Consider the following 18684-nt stretch of genomic DNA (forward strand, 5'->3'; position numbering starts at 1 on the left):
ATACTTTCTGTTTAAAAAATGCCCCTAGTTTAGAATATCCTATAAGGTCGCCTCCGTCCTTTGATAGTTCGAGTTATATTTTCACCCTGCGTAGCTGATTTCGATCTCGGTTCCAACAAGCATTGTAAAACAGTTATTTCTCAAAAGAGGTCACAGCTCGGCAAGCAATGACAGGCATTCAGCAGTTTTACTCCACACGAAGGTTTCTTATAAAACTATTAAATTATTCAAAGAGGGGTTTAAGCCCTCAGCGCCAATCACATAAAATATCAAGATGCAAAGATTTGACTAATTCTCAATCATACTATTTAGACAACCATGGCTCCCATATGGCTCATTCACTTATAAAAGGGAGGTTATAAAATCACTTTGGATATTACTCAGTATAGCTGCTATAAGATTCAATTAAACGGACTGAGTGTTTGATTGAAAATATATGCAAAAATTAAATACCATTTCAAATATAATATAAGAAAATTACTTAGCTCTCCAGGAACATACATTTAATTAAATCAATGACTTTTGTCAATTTTCGCTTTCATTTTCATACACAAGCAAAAAAATTGGCATTTTCATACACGTGGAAATTGCGGTAAATTTTCATGTCAAGTGATGTCACCTTATTTCGCCTTCTAAGCATTTATAAGCACACCTTTACAAACAGATACACGTGTAACAAGAGCTTGGGTAATTTATTTGTGTGCGCGTCAAGCGGAGACAAAAGTTCAAGCGTAAAATATCAGGAGTCATTGTATGCACATATACCCGTATGTTGCATGAAAACTAACACATAGGTATAACGTTATTTATATGCACCCTCGAAAAATAGCATGATATCAGTTAAAAAGGACACAGCAGGAAAAGCAAAAAATATATAATAATAATAATAAAGAAATTGAAAAAGAGAAAATTAAAGGTGAAAACGCAACTATTCACTACTTATTCGTACAAACAACAACAAAATAAAAGAACGCACCTTAAGAGAGTGCAAAATTAGAAAGGAAGAAGGTATATAATCATATAAGCGAACAGTTATGGCATACGAACCAGTAAACATAAGCTCTATAAACCAATTGGATTTATAGAACAACAGCTGGGTTCTCTTAACAACGGTTCGCAAAAGAATACTTGCTAAATTAAGTAAATACATGCATACATACAACGCCATAAACTTGGTTAATTTTTCGAAATTCAATTAGATTAATTAGTATTGCAACTGGAATATTAAAATTTTTTTGAAAAACTGCAGCCAATATCTCTTAAAACACAAATGACTAACAAAATTTTATTATATATTAGACACCAGCATTTTTACCAGCAGTTAGTTCGATTCGTTATTCACCAAGGCCACTGACGAATTGAAGACTGCTAATAAACGGTATAGTAAAAACAAATCCATCCATTTTAGTATTACACCTAAAGTTTCATTGTTCGAGAACTTGTTGCCATTTTGAAGGAAATTTCATAACACCACGCTATTAGAAACTGTCTTTCTTATTGACAAAAAACTGGGACAGTCGATTTTCACAAGCTTCTCTTGAGGCGAATTGTACACCAGCAAAACCATTCGGCTTGAGCAGGTAGTATTTAGTTGGTGGCAGGTTCGGACTATAAGATGCATGCATAAGAAACTCCCAACAAAGCTGTCAGAGCTACTGGCGTATCTGGTCTGACGTTGTTCTGATGGAACACAATTCTTCTTTTCCCTCCTTCAGATGGTCCAATTCCGGTTCAAGTTCGAGTTATACGTTAGACCGAAAGGAAGTAGCTCATAATAGATGATTCCCTGTTAATCCCACTAAATACATAACAAAACCTTCCTGCCCGTGAATCCCGGCTCGGCCACCGTTTGCGCCGACTGACCGCGATTCGGCCACAACCATTTTCGGCTCACTTTGTTGTAAGTGACCCACTTTTCATCACCACTAACCTTTCACGAATTAAGCAGTGATTCGCAGATGGAAATCCAATCCATGAGGTTTCTCTCATCTCACCTTATTTGAATGGTTTTGAGTGATTTTCAAATGTTTAACAGTGCTTATACTCGACGATTTCCATTACACATCGATCTAATCGAACTTGCGCGTGATTGGATGTTACAATATCAGAACCATAAATACTATATCAAATTTTCAGCCACTTGGCTTGAATTTTCGCCCTTGACGAAGAAAAAGTTTAAAATATTTTTAATGCGTGCTCAATTAATACTAAGTTAAGCAATCACAAACCTACAAAAGAATTTTTAGAGATTTTTTAGTACGATATCTTTCTAACATCATATAGCATAATATAACATTTATTGAAAAAATAAAGGATTTTTTCTTACTAAACCTTAGATAATGGTAAGAAAAATCGAATTAGGTAACTTAAATCACAATGAAGTAAGCCCTTGATCTTGATATACTTGTATAACTCGTACCCCAACCGAGTAATTTTTTACTATAAAAAGTTCCGACTTTAACGCACCAGATTAGTTCTTGTGAGTTAAAACCAAAAACTTTGGCTCCGTGGTGTACTTGGTTATTTCAAATGTATAGTCAAGATACCTATTCATTGTATGTATATTCTTACATATGTAAATATAGTATTGTATAAAATGAGTGTGAAAACACTTTCGTTTTCATTTTTTTTTTTACAGCGCCACCAACTATTGTGTGCATGTCCTTCAATTTAACCACAAGTATATATTCCCGTTTTCTGTTTTTTTTACATAACCATTCCACTTTTTATTTGTTATTTTCACTTTGTTAATTTCACTCTACGCTTTGCGTGTTATATGCAGTAATTTGAACGTGACACATGTGAAAACTACTGGAAACCAATTTGTAATAAAAGTAGCGCTACACCACGCGACCGAGGACAATCGGCCATAGTGGAAATGATAGTTAGTGGCAAGAAAAAGCGTAGAAAAATCCTGACACATCACGAAAGGACATCACATGCGGTTTTGCACCTGCAGGTGACCGTTATAAGGACTTGGCCAGCGTCAGTAGTTTTTCTTCAATTCATGATCTCCCCTGCTTCCATTGTGCCGACGCTGACAGCAATGATTTTCATTTGCACCGCTCACCATTTCCTATTGTTTAGTGGAAGTTTAAGGTTGTGGCGGTGAAGGTGGAAAATAAAATAGACAATTGCGTGAAGGTGGCGAAGCGGATTAAAGCTTTCTTACTCCTTCCAATCAGTGGCGCGGCAAAACTAATTTCAGCAAGTGTGTCCGTTCGCCGTCTCCCGCTGCTGCAATTTGCTTTTTTGCCTTTCAATTTAATGCCAAAAGCAGCAGGAGCAACAACAACAAGGCTCATATCTATGTAACACTTTGTGTTGCTTTTGCTGTTGCTGCTACTGCCCATGGCTATTGCAGTACAAGCAAAAGTTCTTGATTGGCATAAACTATGCGGCCTTCGCTGTTGTGAACGTCACTGCTACTACTTGCAACTGAGATATGTAGATATATTGTATATGTATGTATTTATATATATGTACATTTGTATATATATATTTATCTAAATAGTAGCATGAACATGTTTCGAAGTGTAAAGGAAAGAATTTTTTTTCATATTTCCATTAAAGTCTAATTCCTCGGAGTAAAAGTTATTCCATAATCTCCAGCAGTTATTTGCTTTTAACAAGTAGTTTACAACCTTAGTTAGATTTTGAAATCTAGTGAAACTTTGCCTAGAATTAAATCTCTCAACTACAATAATTGTGTAGGCTTCTAAGAGGCCTAACACATTACTATATGAATTGAAACCTGAGCTGATTCCATTTATATTTTGTCTTTTATATCTATAACTATCAGCGATATCAAAGAAATAGTTTACTGAAGATCTTATCAAGTTGCTTCTCTCTCGCGGTTTACAATAACCCTCAACGAAATCTTTTGCTCTTTATCAGTTTTTATAATATACTTGAAAAGCTTTAGAGTTCTATATACATCTGTTGAGTTCAAATTAAGTCACACTGGAAAATCTTATTTCAACATCATATCATATACTTTTTCACATTTGCGCTTCCTCAGTTCGTAGCCAGAAGCTCCTCAAAAAACCTTCATAATGTTCGGCTAGCTCGGTAAAAGTTTCTTACGAGGAAAAAATTCTGATGGAGCTTCTTGGCTTTATCTTAATTACTATCAAATAAGCACGTAAATACTACTAGGGCTATATATTGAAAAGATTGCTTCAGATCACGTTAGCTTAGGTTAAGTTCAATGGCTGTTCCTCAAGATGGATATCGAATTTGAACTACATTCCATTGCGAAGCCCTAAAATATAACTCATGTAATCAGATCTTAGAAGTCGGCCAGTACAAATCTTGTTAGGTTTTTTAGCCTTACTGAGGGTGAACAGCACATTAGATCTCTTGGTTAAGCTCCCACAAAGTCCAGCTCTCTTAGAAAGCACGAAGAGAGCGGAGTTTCGACCCGTTCCCATTTTACTAATAGTGGAGCTACGGTGCCTTTTCCTGCCAACTCGGAAGGTTTGCAATTACTTGCGATTCCGCTGTGGCCTGGCACCCCAACTAGCCTTATCAAAAAGTGACTTGATGCCATTTATAACGAGTTAAGGCATTCCTTAACTAGTCTTGAACTTATAGTTAGTGAGTGAAAGATGACTTTAACGTTTTACTAATTTTTTTTTTCCAAACCATCGACTTCATTTTCATTAAAGTTTATGTCTTAAATAAAAAACTCTGAACTAAACTTTGGAAATTGTCACTTATTTTTGCCATAACGCTCTGTCGGTTGCAAAGTACCGAGTTGCAACAATAATTGAAAAGAAGAAAAAATACTACCTAAAAGAATTTAAAATAAATGCCAACATTTTATTGCTAGCCAACAACAAACTCCATAGCATAGAAAATCTTTAATACAACAAAGTCTAGTACTAAAACAACAACATAATGTAAACTACACAACGTTAAAGAAATTTGTGCAACATTTAACAATGGCCGTGCAACAACAATGCAATTGCTTAACACAAGCCAGCGCGGAAAATTGCATTATCATCAACAACAACTACAACAACGCTGTAGCATTTACACCGTCAAAGGACACAATGCAATGTTACATTTATATTTTTTGTTGTTGTACTATTTTATAACAACTCCCATCCCGCAACGGCTCCTCTGACGCGGCCACAAAATGAGGTAGTTAGCGCGTTGTTCCAGAAACGCCAGCGGGCGCTTCGCACTTCCTGCCACGCCGAGTGCCACAGAGTGACAGTGATACGCGTAATATCACGGAGATAGCGAAAATGCAACACGAAAGCGTAAGCACACACACATATACATACACATACTATTTATAGTTGCATATGTATTTGTAAGTAGTCACTCATAATTACAGACGAACTGTTGGCGGTGGGCGTTGCTGTAGATTATGCAGCGCCGTTAAATACTGAGTTTACATTAACTAATACTTTTATGCACCCTGGTATATATAATATATTAACTATAACTTTATGCATGTAGGTTTGTATGCACAGTAAGTATAAATAGCTCGGCATTTGCTTTAGTGGCGTTGCTCATTGTCGCGCCACAAGACTGATGAGCAGTTTGTGACTTGACGTTTTTCGCTGTCAACGCTGTCATATATATATAAATATTAAATAGTACACTTGCCTATAGACAAAAACAATTTACTAGCGTTCTTCCCCTTTGGGACTTGCAACAGTGTGGCATAATTTCATTTTTTCGTTTTCTTCTTCTTTTGACATTTGCTGTGTGCATAATGTGCATAAATAACAGTTAATAAATGCTGTTACTATTACAAAGCTATTATGACATTTACCTTTTTGTTGTTTTCTCACTGTTATTTCATTTATACTTCTTGTTGCAAGTTTATTTAATACTTTGTTTGAATTACTGTTGTTGTTGCATGACTTTCGTTTACTGGATTAAATAATTTTTTTTTTGTATTATGACTTTTATTGCTGGTTTGCTTACTAAGAGAATGTGCAGAATATATTTAGTATCTTTCTATGCCACGATTGTTCTGTATTTAATGTGTACAGCGGCCGGTGATCCAAATCAACAATTTTGCCCCAAGTCTAATCACAACCTGTGGTCCAATGGACTTAAATTTGCACTTCCAAATGGTCAATACTCTGCAGCTAAGAAATCAGAAGTACAGTTTGTGGGTGAGTGATATTCTGATTTAGAAGCCCTCGTCACGTTTCGAAAAAGTAAAAATCAATACTCAAAATAAAAATTTATTTAAACTCCTTTTTTCAATAATTCAAAGGAAAATTCAAAAAGACCGATTAAAAGATGTGAAGAAAAATAATAAAATAGTGTCAATTGACACTGCATCACACATATCACTAGCATGTGATATAAACCTACATTTTATATGTTCATTCGCCTTCTGGTTATTTCACACCAAAGCAAAAACACAAAAAAGAAAATACAAGAAAAACATTTTGAAAATACAGAAAAAACTTTAAGCATATAAGAGGAAGAACCAAAAACTGCAAAATAAATTGTTTTGAGAAAAACAGAGAAGTGCACAAACAAACAACTACAATGCAAATAAAATAACAAAAAAGTTTTACGAAACAACAAAGAAAAGCTTGAAGGGTTCGCATAAGGAAAACTGGATGCTGCAATAGATTTGGTTGACAGCAAAATACTTCTTTGAGATATTGCTTTCACAAAGGCACGTAGCGCAACTGACGGTAAAGAAATTTTCTTCATACAGTAAATAGATAAAAAATATTTAATAAAGTTGTATTTAAAAAGAATTGTTCTATTAAATATTAGCTTAAATAATTATTATAATTGAAAAAGTATTTCTTAAATGATTTAAGACATTTCTTCCAGTGAGATTTTTTCGTCCTTGGTTTTTGCAATTACAAATATTAGCTTGTTACTTCTTTAAGTATTTAAATACATTTCTGTGCGTACCATATATGTACAGATGTAGTATTGTAGATATATCTTTGCCCACATATAATATTTATTCCCATTCTCGCGGCAAGCGTTCACATTTGTCTCAGGTGTTCAAGCATCACAGCGATTTTGATTGATAGTCTCACTGGGCTTTAAACTGTTACACACTGATTGACGTTTTTTTTTTTTTGATTTTGACGCGAGGGGAGTGTCATATGCTAATGCAATTGTTTATAAGTGTGTGCATTTAATATTAATCAGAATTATCATATAAATCATTCAAATGCAACAAGTTATTGCTATTGTTGTTTTTTTTTTAATATTAAGCTTAAAAGCTTTCTCGCTTAGCTTAAAAAGGCGTTTAGGGATGTCTTGTTTGATTTTGTATTGATTACATGTTTAATGGAAATCTATTTTAGTAAATTTACACTTTATACACAAAAAGTAAATTAGGTGAAGTTGTTTAAAGTGTGTGGAAAAATTGATTTATTTAATGCATCTAAAAGCACTTCTATTATATATTCAATAGTAAAGTGTATCTAAATTGCTAACCAAATTGCTAACCAGTAGATATTTTATGGTGGGCATATAAATCTGTTCAACAGAGGGCACTGAAATTGAAAAATATATTTATTAGAGCTGAATTCTCTTCTTTTTAATTTCGTTGAAAAAGAAGATACAAAATGCATCGTATCAGTACCGTATAGCTAATATAAATATTTATTACCTTGCTAGAGTTTTATATATCCGAAGAGAATTATTGGGCTATTAAGAAGACCCAAGTACTTTTACAACGTGATAAATAAACTGGAAATTGTTACAAATAACTACATTTGTGGACAAAGAGATGAGTTTCAGCAAAATTTAGGGATCACTTGAATCAGAAAATTGTTAGCTGAAGAAATTTCGGTACGGCATTAGAAGAATTTCATACTCCACGCACGAAATCGCGCTACTCAAGTTCAAAGTATAAAAGTTCTAAAAAGCCGTTTAGCTGATGACCCCAAAATAGTGTGTCTTCCATAACCTATTTTGCAAAGATTATAAATGTGAGAGATATATTGGGTCTATAACTATATTCGCGCAGTTATTTGCTTTTTAAAACACTATAATTTTTATTTCATACTCAAAACTCTTATCCAATTTTGTGATCTAATAGCATATAAAAGTAATTTGAGTTAAAATTTTTAATGAGCATTGGTGCATGTCTCGGCTAAGTTCTGATGCCGACTTAAAACTCATCCAAAATATATCGTAACTAAGAGCAACGATATTCTAAGTTCACCACAAGACTAAAAAATTTTTAACGTAAGACTCTTCCCCAAAAAAAAGGTATCACTGGTAATCGCCTTTAAACTCAAAATATAAATAAACTTCGGCTTGATAACTAGCATTGCCTCCACCAATTTTAACGCATTTTACTGCGAAGAAAGAAATATTCGTTTCTAACCTCAGTTTGATATGCAGGTTTATTCCTATTATCAAATCAAAACAAAGCTAGTTAATACAATTAGATTTAAATAAATTTACACTACAAAAAAAATGTAAAACAATAAAACATTTTCAGCGAACTGTTATAAATATAAATACAATTCCATTTATTTCTCTGTATGTGTGTATGTATGTATGTAAATATTTATCAGATTGCGCTGCAAACACAGAATGAATGAATTTTTAATAAACTGAGATAAGTGCAATGCCACGCGACAAACTAACAGTAAACTAGAGACAAATGAACATATACTCACGCTAGAAATGAACACAGGTGAGATATATACATATATACTGGAGTTCATACAGCCATTGACACCAACAGCAACAGTTGCCTGCCGGCGGCTATTGCCGCCCACCAGTTGCCGGACCAATGTCAACGCCAATGTGATTGTGTTAAAAACTCTATAAATAACAGAGTGAATAACAACAACAACAACAACAAACATAAGCACAAGATATGAGCGCAATAATAGACTTTGTGTTAGTTAAGGATGAAGCTCCGCAAGCACACCTGACAGGTTGCATCTACACACAGGTGTGTGCGTGTATGTGGTTGAGCGCATTTTGGTTAGGAATGAGCGCATCTAATCCAGTTATTGCATTTTAAATGCACTGTATGTAGCGCTACAACAAAGGCAACAAGAATGAAATTAACAGAAGCTGTTCTAACGGTCAACCAGTTGGTTAACTGGCTTGTCGTTGTTTGCACGCCTGTAACTATGCAATGATTTAATGTGCACGTTTGTTTTCATTAACACATCTCGTTGATATATTGTCAACAATTTTTATTGCTGTTGCAAACTGCATTGCCTAATAAGAATTGAATTCATTTAAATTATATTTTTAGCTTTTCCTTAGGTGCAAGCTTACATAGAAAAAGAGGCTTGTAATGCGCAAAAGTGATTTAGGAATTTATAAAAAAAATCTGTGCTGATATGAAAACAATTTGTAAATTAGAAAGCAAATTTGTTCCTCTTTTGGATTTTAGAATATTTAAGAATTTTTAGAATTTTAAGCACGAAGTGCGTAACACCCAGAAGGAAACGTCGGGTACCCTGAAAAATATATATAAATAATTAACGTGACGAACTGAGTCGAATTAGCCATGTTCGTCTGTATATATTCGAACTATTTTTCAGTTTTTGAGATTTGGTTCTGAAGTTTTGCACACGTCTTCTTCTCTCCAAAACGTTGCTCATTTGTCGGAACTGCTGATATTGGATAACTATAACATATAGCTCCCAAACAAACTGAAAGATCAAAATCAAGTTTTGTCAAGAAATGTACGAAATTTGGCAAAGATTTTAGCCAAAGCAACGCTACGATCTCCGAACATATTGTTCAGATCGGACCACTGTAGCATATAGCTGCCCTTCTATGCTATCAGAAATGCACCTGTGAAAGATAGCTTCAGTTTACGCAAAGTTAAGATTTTTTCTTATTTTTATTGTCTTTTCAAATAACAAATTTAAATTTTTGGTCACTAGAATATATTTAAAAAATATTCTGTCCCAAAAGGAGGATTAAGAGCCACAACAAATTGCCAGGCTACTCTGAAGCAACCTTACTAATTAATAGAATTTCACGCTATATTGAACAATCAATAGTTAAACACTGCAATCTTTGCTTTCAGCGCAACCAATAAGTAAGACAACTTACTCTATCGCATGCACATGACTGGTTGCTCTTACAGAGCCACCATTTCCATAAGACACCGCAGCTATCTGCAACCGCTTCTGCAAGACTACATTCCGGCACTTCGCTTGCTGCTCTTGTTTGCCGGCATTTGACTGTAGAATTTATTTTTACCACCAACTTCGGGCAAAAGAACAATGCATTTATGTTGCTGTGTGTGCTAAGTGTCCGTAAAGGCGCTTAGGAACCTTATTCTGCGGCTTGGCAACTCATCTGTTGCACAATCTAGATAAAGCGGCATGTGTGTTGGGTACTTAATTTGATTATGTTGACAGTGTCTGGTAAGAAAAGGGATTATTTCGCAAGAGGTATATGAATAAGTAGCTTTTCCGCTTTTAAAGTGTGCTTTATGTGCTTTAATGTTAACACTACACTTCTGAAAGTAATGATTATATACGATTTTATGTTAGTCTTACCATTAAGTTTATATATAATGTCTTTAGGTTATCATATAAAAACCTCAAATATTTCGATTAATTGACTTTGAAGGCTGATATGACATTTTTCAGCTTCCGACCTGTAGTCATCAGTCAAAGTACTGACCTTGAAGTATCCAAAATTGCTTAAATGAGGAAAAGGTTGAAGCTCCGAGTTTTCAGAATATATATTAGTATTGGGTCTATAACCATATTCGTCGGTTCGGTATGCTCCTAATCTGCGTTGAAAAGCCACTGTCCTTGTGCGTATTTTTCAGTATATGTCATGGGCGGCTTACTTGATGAAGATTGTTGCCAAACACAAGAAGAGCTCGTAGAATATTTAGGAGTCACTCAAGCCGACATTTCAAAACGTTTAAAAGCAGCCGAATATATTTACAAGCAAGGAAATTGGGTGCCACACGAATTGAAACCAAGCGACGTTGAAAGGCGAGTTTGCATGTTAGAAGTGCTGCTGGAACGCTACAAAAAGAAATCGTTTTTACGTCGCATTGTGACTGGTGATGAAAAATTGATTCAATACGACAATCCTAAACCCCAAAATTTATACTATATGAAATTTAGCCAAGCAGTCAAATCAACGTCAAGGTTGAATATAAATGACATAAGGGTAATGCCTGGTTAAAAACTCACCTTAAATCCAGACGTTGCCTTTTTTTGCCTACCATTTGCTCAGCTTGATTTCGTAAAGAGATGTTTACTAACAAAATACAACAAAAAATCATCGCTCAATCCTATTACTTATATTAAATAGTTTTCCGAAGGCTATATTTAGTAGAACCTCACTTTCAAAAAAGGACATTCAAGCCTCCTTAGTTTACTAAATACAGCTATGGTATATGACAATTGATATTCTTTTCTGCACAATCACCTTCCAATAAATTGGCGAACAAGTCTATGCCACTTGACACAAATCAAATTAGCGACAAAAGATCTCTGCCCAGTTAACTACTGCTAACAAAAAAAAAATGTAACAAAAGAAAAATGCGCAGAGAAACTTTCACAACTGTAACTTAAGCACTTATCAATGCACATTTGACCTTCCCGCCAATACAGAAACTTTTTTACAGCCAGATCAGTGTGGATTGCGGATTTTCACTTGGAGCGACATCAACGACAACAAATCGAATCAGAAAGTTAAACGTAAATCAAGAATCGCTGAGTAGCTACAAACGCTGGCGCGAGACGGCAAAGCAAGAAATTAAAATGCAAAGTTTCAACTTCGCTCGCGCAGAAGGAAGAGCATGGCATTGGCTGAAGATGACCCCTGCCTTTGTGATGTATATTTTTTTAACAAACTTATCCAATAAAACTTTTGCTAACATTGATTTAAAAAGGTGAATAATAGCTAAAGAAGAGACATATGAATAACGGTAACACAAATATAGAGACTTATATGTATAACATATAAAGGTTGGCAGGGTTGCAATTTTAGCGAAACAGCAAGGTAAGCTGTGTATTCGTAAGCAGGAACTTCAAAAATTTCAATTTTTACGAATTTCTCTGTGTATATACTTTCAAAAATATTTATTTTAATATATCACACATTTCAAGCAGCACCTAAGCCCATAAATCTCTTATCCACTGTCATATGTGATATGTCAAAGTTTTTTGTTATTAGAAAAGTTGTCAAAAAGGATTTAGCATCAGAAATTGCATTTCAAAAGCCAAACGCTAACTCGCTTCAAGCTTTTCGAACACCTAGCAAGCACCTTTTTTTCTTCTAATTCCTGCTTATTTACCGCGAGTATCATTTCAAATGCATTTATGCTTTATCTAGGCAAAAATCCACAAAGCAAAGCAGGTGTTAAAGCGTTGCAGCAACTGTTGGCATAGCCTTCACACTTACTTAGGCAGCCCATAAAAGTACTCGCTGTTATTCTTTCGCTTGCTGTTCGCTCGCATTTCTCACCCGGCGCAATTGTTTGTTGATGTTATTGTTTTAACGTTTACCGTTTATTGTTGTATTTTAGTTTTACTTTTTCTTCATTATTTTAAGTTTTGTTGACTTCACACAGTGCTTAGTGTACTTGTTGTACTTGTAAGGAGGAAGAGCCGCACGAAACCTAGCGTCTGCTGCCTGCAGCACTCGCGGTGCTACTTGCAACTTGGAACTTGCAACTCGCACTTAATACTTTAATAGCCGCAAAAGTTTTAGCTACTTATCCCGTTGTACAAACACATAGTGACTGAAGTAGTTCCCAAAGTTTCTACTTTATTTTTAGTTTTTTGTTGCACTTTCACATTTTTTTTCTGATTCACTAACTTGTGAGCAAGCATTTTTAATACGATTTGCTAGTTAAAACTGTGTTTTTTCATTCAAAAATAATATCTTTAAGTAAATAAAAAATTTATGTTAATATAAAAACCACTCAAATTGAAATAGAAATAAATTTTTGAATCTTAGCATCCCAAAATAGTCAAAATGAAATACACAACAACTACAAAATATGGTCAAAAAGCGACTTGTAGTGATGCTTAATTTATCAGACAAACAAAAAAAAGAAATAAAATACTTTTCAATATTCAAAACATGCGTAATGAAAACCTCAGCAGAAAGTCATCGTATTTTTTTTTTTTGAGAGCTTATGGTGAATCTGATCTAGCTGAATGAATGTGTCAGAAGTAGGTTGCACGATTTAAAAATGATGATTAAAAGACGAAGAATTTCCTGGGCGGCCAAAAAGCTTGAAGATTAGAAACTGGAAGCATTTTTCGTTTATGATGATCGAATATGTTTAAAAAATTACCTTAATTATTTATGCCGTCCTTTTGATAAACGTACTTTTATTATAAGTAGTAAAAAGGTGAGGATGTGAACGTACTCATACAAAAGCATACATCGAACTTTTCTGTCAAAAGAAATGTCTGACGCAAAGCGAAGCAAAAGTTTTATGTGAATCAGTATCTATCCTCAGAGCCGTAATATTCTCTTTTGGATTAAAAAAATTCAAATAGGAAAACACAGTGCTGAGCAAAGAAGTGCCATATAAATTAACAACCTTCAGATACTACCTACCATATAGAGGATTTTCACCACATGAAATTATGAGTTATAATTTTAAAAATAATATTTATCTGTACCTTATATTTAGGCATTACATTTCTTATTAGATACAAATATAATACGTTTTTAATCGAATATAGTTGAACATTTGGATTTAAAATTTTTATATTCCGTATTAGGGATTACAAAATAAAAAAATTTTAATTCAAATGTTAATTCAATTATTTTTTTAATGCATTATTTGCAACCCTGTTAATAATTTTATCGGACAATGCTGAAGTCTTTGAAAATGGAAAAAAGTGATGAAAGAAGAAAAAATAACCAAAATGAAAGGAAATATAATTTAAGGGCGATTTGAGGACGTGAGGAGGAAAGAGAGGGGTGGTGAAATGGTGTAACTCGTTAGTGGGTAATATAAAGATCTACAACTTTTGACTTATCACTTCTTTCCCATACTTCAACATGTCTGTGAAAATTTCAAATAACCAATTTTTTGGTTTCTTATTTTTATCTTTAAAAAAAAACGAATAAAACGATTAAAAACTGTCTCTTTCATTCCATCTACCGGTTATTTCGCAACGTTTAAAGTTTATCGATAAGAAATCAGATTAACAAACCTATTTTTGTGGAAATTGCATTAGTTTTATTCGAAAGCTTTAATTAAAATGCTAAAACTGTTTAAAAGCTGACACTTTAAAGTTGCGAGCTTCCGCACTGAAAATTATTAATGAATTTCGATTTTAATGAAAGTAATTGAATTTAAAAATTATTACACTTTGCCATTAGCACAAAAACACACATACATGTATGGAAAAGAGTTGTTTTAAAAATTTCGCTTAATAAATCCACTAAATAAATAAATAATTTACAACCATTTGACAGCTGCGGATAATTACTGCATTTGTCCTTCAACACTCAGCCGAGCTCATTATGAGCCACATTTATTTGTATATGTACAAGTATATGCTAACTGTATTTATACATAAGCACAACCGGCAACATGAAAACATAGTATTTAAATATTTTTAAAGTTTATAAGCGAGCAATAAAAGTATGTGATATTATTGCTTCTGGCGTGTTAACAATAATGGTTGAATATGTAAATAGCAAAAATTAAATGTGCAACAAATACTTTAATGCCAACAGCATTAATCCCTTAAGCCTATATTCACACACACACACACACATATCTACATATGTATGTGCGTTTTTGTGGGTGTGCGTTGTGGAAAAATAACTGTTATCAAATGCATTGTGCAGTCAGTGCTCGGCTCATTAACAGCTGAATTGTCAGCAGTTGCATGCGCTGTGTTGTTGTTGCAATTTATTATTTGTTTGTTGTCAACTTGTGGTTGGCGTTTCTGTTGCTGCGGTCGGTCTTTGCCGTTATTGTGGTTTTTCAATTTTTTTTTTGTTTTCAATTCCATAAATACTTTTTTGCGTATTTTCCGCGACTCATAGAATTGTTGCATTAGCGACATTAAAGTTGCGCAATTAATAATGCTTGCAACATGTTTGCATTTATTTAAAAAAAATAATTGAAGAGTGCTGAAACGTTTCTAGGTATTTCGGCACTCTTCAAGTCTTAAAGTCTCACACTGAAGTCTTAAATCAGTATATTTAAAAAGCATAATCATTCCGGATTCCGGCAAATGTGCTTTTCTTGTTAATATTATATTATATATCCTGCCGAAGCCCATATATGTACATATGTATATAAATTACGATCTCAGAAACATAATAGTTTTGAACACAAATACTTACAATGTCCAAAATAGTCTTCATACTGGGTCTTGAATACTGGTGTCTTCACCGTATGACCAAATTTGATCCGGACTAACAAAAAGTACTAAATATTTACGTATATTAATGGCCTCGGCAAGTCGATTACCTTTCGTGAAGGGTTGTCGGCTACATTGTCAAGCATCTCTTTTGCGACCTCAACTCGACATCTTTTGGTATGAGTCTAGCATTTTTTCGCTTCATACCCAAAACATTAATCAAATCAAATTGATTCGATCAATAATAGATATTTTTTCTTTAACTTTTTGATGTTATCATCATTAGGAGAGGTTGATGGACGACTAGCATGAGGCAAATTTTCGATGACTTCACGACCTTCACTGAAAGCTTTGTACCACTCAAATACTTGTGCTCGTGATAAAGTTGACTCCCCAAAACACTTCTGTAACATGATTCCGTAGCCGACTCGTTGTTCATTTTTTTTTTTGTTATTAATGGTAAAAATCGTCAGAGAAACTATACGCGTCGTAACTGCTGCCAAATAGGGGTATATGCCTTCCAGAGACAATTAAATCTCATGGCTGCGTTCGAGATTCTCAACTGTAGAAGTAAGTTAAACCTGACAAAGATCTCCAAGACGAAATCCGTCCTACTGAAAACTAATTTTTTTAAGCAAATTTAATGTTTATGACTTGACAATAAGCATGCAAATATATTTTACTAAAGTTTATTCATACATTAGACAAACTTCCTATCCTTTCACAACTCAGATTTCATCTGATGTTCTCCATCTCTTATATTTGTCCTTCAATTGTCTACTTTGAACTGTCGCTTCCCTAAATATTAAAAGCTTATCTATAAACTTCAACAAGAGAAATCAATTTGTTTACTCCAATTTCTTCTCCGTAATTTCTCGCACACATACACTAGCATAATTCCTTTCATACACTCTCACATTAGTCCACAGCTTGGTTTCCGCTGTACTTCTGTTACAAACGAACTTAAATGTCAACGCATATCCGTCTGTCGTTTTTTCTGTCTGCAGCAGATTCTATTCAACTTGTAGAATTTTAGTTTCACTTTTTTCTGCTTCCTCAACTTTTTTACTATTTCTTTATATCTCTTAAGACAGATGCTTACAAAAATTAAGTACTTCAAATCGATTGGAATCAAGAGTGGCTGATTTTCATCATAGAGTGATGTGTTGCTGTTGTTGTTTATTTGGATGCAAACTGCTTTTCTATTTGTTTTTTATGTTGATACGCGAATTATAGATAATTGTCTATGAAAATGTCTTGTTTAAAAGAAATAAATTTGTAAGGTTGCCATCTGTATAAAAGTCTTAATGAAAAAAAATGTAAAAGATAAAAAATTGATAGTCATCCCAAATTGAAGATATGTAGTATATGAAAAAGTTAATTGTGGAGAATATTTATTGAAGAGTGCTGCCACCTATTAGAAAAAATTTATTCAGAAAAAATATATACACATATGGTTAAAAGTTGCAGACATATAACCAAACAAGCGAAAGATATATGCGGTAGATATTTTTTAGAAAGGGTTGCCAACTGTTCGCATATGGAACAAAATCAGTTAAAGTAAAGCCAAAAAAAGTGAGTATAACTTCTTCAGATACAGATTTCAGTTAAATATCTTCACCTAAACGGATACATACTTGTAATTATCTTCAAGCATAAAATAATTGCTTCTTACTGCAACTTATTACCCTAAATAGGCGTTGCAATAAATGCAAATTAACGGTAAATTACCTCTTACATTATTAAACCGCACAACAAAAAGAAAAACTGACCGACAAAACAACAGCAACAATTTCTTATAAAAAGTTATTAATGTTGCCACATTATTGTTGTGCCTCAAACTCATCGGTGGGGCACATAATTAATGGCATCCATCAAGTTAATTAGTTGCAACAAGTAAGTAGAAAAGTTTGCGCCAGTTTTGTACCACCGTATATAAGTGTATGTGTGTGTGTACGTAAGAAGTGGAGAAACCCCAAAATGGTATGCGAATGTATGGGAAAAGATGCAAAACAAAATTTTGCTTTGGTAATTAGTGAAATGGAAGTGAGGTCGACAGGCCTTTTGCCTTCAACACGCTCAAAAGAAGGCTTGAAGGCATGAAGACACTAGCTGCTTATTTACTTTAAAGATTTTGGTTATAAAAAAGAAGGACGTGCGGTTGCAACACCAACGCTTAAAAGAAAATGTTATTGAAAAGATATTAATAAGCGTAATTGAAATATTTTTGAATACAAAAGAAGGGTTAATTTTGGAAGAGCAGGGTGCTTACATGGAATCATAATTTATAATATAAAGTTATAGAAATATTTATATGACACGAAAGTCATTTATTGCAATTAGAATTCGAATTTTTAGTGACTGATGATATAATAGACAACTGATATTGTAAGAACATACACGGTTCTACAATACTCTAAATTTATATTTTTTATCTTCAAAAATACAAATAATTTAAAATATACATATAATCATATCAGTTTTGAAGCATAATTTTCCTTTCAGCGGATTATTTGAGTAAAAATATTTCTCAGCGCTTAAGGTCGCCGATTTAATTTTGGATAGTTACGACTTCCAACTGCACGTTCGTTTCGAATTTCTACATTATAATACCCTGAACCGGGATATTATGTTTGCAATAAATGTTATAATACCCAGAAGGAAATATCAGTATAGATATGAAATATCAGGTATATACAAATAAATGATCAGCATGATTAGCTGAGTCTTCGTGATGAGCCATGTCCGTCTGTATATAGGCGAACAAGTTGCACAGTTTTTATGATATCGATCTGAAATTTTGCACACGTCCTTTACTCCACAATAAATTGATTATTTGTCGGAGCCGCCAATATATGATCGATTCAGTATATAGATTCCATACAACTTATCGATCAAAATCAAGTTCTTGTATGAAAAACTCTTTTATTTGGCGAAATATTATATCACGAAATTTATCATGGATTATTGCTTAAGGCAGCGACTCTGAATAGAAAACAAATTGTTCATATCGAACCACCATAACTTATAGAATCCGATCAAAAATATAACATAAAAATCGATCTTCTTATCGATTCGGTTTGCGCTTACCGTTCAGATGGACCAGTCCGGTTCAAATTTGATCAGATGGTAAAAAAATTGTGTCTGTTTTAAACTTGTGTGAGGTAATATATTTCCGACGTATTCTGACAATTGCAATGTCACAACTTTCGTAAGAAATAGATAAGAGAGGTTTTTTGAGCTCCATTCACAAAAAACTCTCCATCAATTGCAATTTTTTAAATCAGAAAATGAGAAAAATATCGGTTGTGAAACATACAAGTATCTCTTCTTATAAATATTTTATATACCATGAAAACCCACTTCGAAGACTATAACA

The sequence above is a fragment of the Bactrocera oleae genome, chromosome 6, assembly GCF_042242935.1.
Source record: "Bactrocera oleae isolate idBacOlea1 chromosome 6, idBacOlea1, whole genome shotgun sequence".
Taxonomy (NCBI): domain Eukaryota; kingdom Metazoa; phylum Arthropoda; class Insecta; order Diptera; family Tephritidae; genus Bactrocera; species Bactrocera oleae.